The 2,500-nt window shown below is 47.9% G+C and overlaps 1 protein-coding gene across 2 annotated transcripts in view; it reads right to left on the reverse strand.

The window, feature by feature from the left end:
* The window catches only part of atp9a (ATPase phospholipid transporting 9A), a 56,843-nt gene that overhangs the window by 18,208 nt on the left and 36,135 nt on the right, over positions 1-2,500 (reverse strand). The gene's annotated exons all lie outside the window — the stretch shown is intronic.

Here is a 2,500-nt window from a genome sequence, read left to right on the forward strand (position 1 = left end):
TGTGTGTGTGTGTGTATGTGTGTGTGCAAATGTGTGTGTGTGTGTGTGTGTGTGTGTGTGTGTGTGAATGTGTGTGTATGTGTGTGTGTGTAATGTGTGTGTGTGTGTGTGTGTATGTGTGAGTGTATGTGTGTGTGTGTGTATGTGTGTGTGAGTGTGTGAACGTGTGTGTGTGTGTGTGTGTGTGTGTGTTGTCTCTGTCTGTCTTATTTGATACTTCTGTTATTGTTGTTGGCAGCGTATGTCAGGTAAATGCTCACGGTGTCCATGGCAACGCCGCCTGCTAAACCTGTTTATCTCATTGAGAGCTTTGCCGTGGCGCTGCCTCAGCTTCAGGCTGTGGGAGTCCCTCTCTGCTGAGGTCTCTCCCACCCCGGCCCTGTCTCCACCCAGCATGGGGCTGACCGCCGCTAAAGGCCTTGTGCTGCCAGGACAGATATAGAGAGAGGGATGGCCCAATTCCAGGCAAGGTTGTTGTGCTGCTCACTGGAAATGTTTCTGGCAGCGCATTCTTTGAGACAACCAAAACACACACACCGAGACAACAATGCTCACACGTCCACCGAAAGCACAAAGCGATATCCTGGACAGAAATATCTCAGCATTTGTGATTGTAATGTGTGCAACATAAAGCTTGAACTTGGTGTTAAACGTATGCATTGAAAACAAGCAGTCCTGGGTGGGGCTGTTGGGGAGAGAGAGAGCTTAAGCTGTTTGCCTGATGCCATCCTGCTCGGCTGTCCGCCTGAGAAGCAACCACACAACTCTCTCAGTCAAACACACACACACACACACACAGTCACACACAAAGGAGCTGCACCAATCCACCATAGCACCTAGCGCCTTAATACCACCGGAGGCCCCTGGGCTATATGTTTTTTAAGGCCCCCCACCCCCACCAACCGCAAATATTAATTATGATTAAATGATACCCGGCCCGCGATCTGAACCGACACATAGCGTGCGCTTTTGGTTAATAACATGCAGTGTAGCCTATCATTATTCAGCCTATGTAAAACCTTTACATAAACAGGAACAGAAAGACCTCAAATCACGTCAGCCTACCCATGACATCGCTTATCAAAAAGGCTAGCCTACTGCACGAAAACAAGCGTTGGACTTTTACAACACTGGCTGTAGGCCAAGTTAAAAGATGGGTACACATATGGACGTTTAAAACTTTTCAAAAGTGCATGTGTTTGTCGTGTTGGGGGGTTCCCCAGGAGTTTTTTGAAATTCTGTCTACTTAACACACCAGTTTAACGCAGTTTGGGAGGGACAGCAATACTTTTAGCCTACATAACAAGCTGGCTCATGTGACGTGAACGTGGCTACCTTATGCATTTTCACTACACTACGGAGACATATCTCACGTTAACAAGAAAACATAACATAGACTTATATGTGAGAATGGGTTAGCACAAACTTTGCTGTTGGTGAACGGAGATGCAGAGCACTAAGTAATTTATTTGCGCCACAGCCCATGTTCTGCGTCCACTCCAATGAGACAAGTGAAATACATGTTTTTAAAGCCGTTTCATTTCCAGACTATTTGCTACGATATTTACCTGCTATGCCTTCTGTTTTCATGGAGTTACAGGAATCCACGTCATTCGTTTATCGTTGCTTCATTCCTACCCACGTTATCTCCAGAGTTTGTATGATATTTGTCAGTCAGTTTCAGCCTCTCCTCTAGCTACACCCGTTGGGATTTATTACGTTTTGTTACATTTTGTTACACTTTAGAATTGGAGAAGACAAAGGAGGCCTCTGCATGGATGTAATTGTAGAGCAGTAGGCTACGATGTGCTCAATTATGTAGGCTAGCTCCAGAGTAGGCTATGACGCAGTGAATACGGACACGCCGTTTATTATTATTGATTATCATTATTATTATTAGGAGGCCCCTCATTGGTCGAGGCCCCTGGGCTGAAGCCCAGGTAAGCCCCTGCATTAAGGCGCCAGTGCACACACACACACACACACACACACACACACACACACAGTCACACACAAAGGAGCTGCACCAATCCACCATAGCACATGAACACATGTAAATCTGAGCACAAACAAATTAACACACACATACACGCACACACACACGCACACACGCACACACACATACCCCCACACACACACACACACACACACATACCCACACACACACACACACACACACACACACACAGTGGTCAACATTGTATATGTCCTTAAGTTGAATTTAGGTCATGCCCCCTCCTGATCTACTATCATTAAATGTTGTTTCAGCAGCGCGTGGTCAAACAGAGACAGCGCGTGAGTGAGAGGGGCATCAGCAGCGCGTGAGTGAGAGGGGCATCAGCAGCGCGTGAGTGAGAGGGGCATCAGCAGCGCGTGAGTGAGAGGGGCATCAGCAGCGCGTGAGTGAGAGGGGCATCAGCAGCGCGTGAGTGAGAGGGGCATCAGCAGCGCGTGGGGGGAGGGGCATCAGCAGCGCGTGAGTGAGAGGGGCATCTCCAGG

Source organism: Alosa pseudoharengus, unplaced genomic scaffold (genome assembly GCF_046254945.1).
Source record: "Alosa pseudoharengus isolate Yale_2024_CS ecotype anadromous, Long Island Sound unplaced genomic scaffold, YU_APseudo_1.1 YU_APseudo_1.1_scf_9, whole genome shotgun sequence".
Taxonomy (NCBI): Eukaryota; Metazoa; Chordata; class Actinopteri; order Clupeiformes; family Clupeidae; genus Alosa; species Alosa pseudoharengus.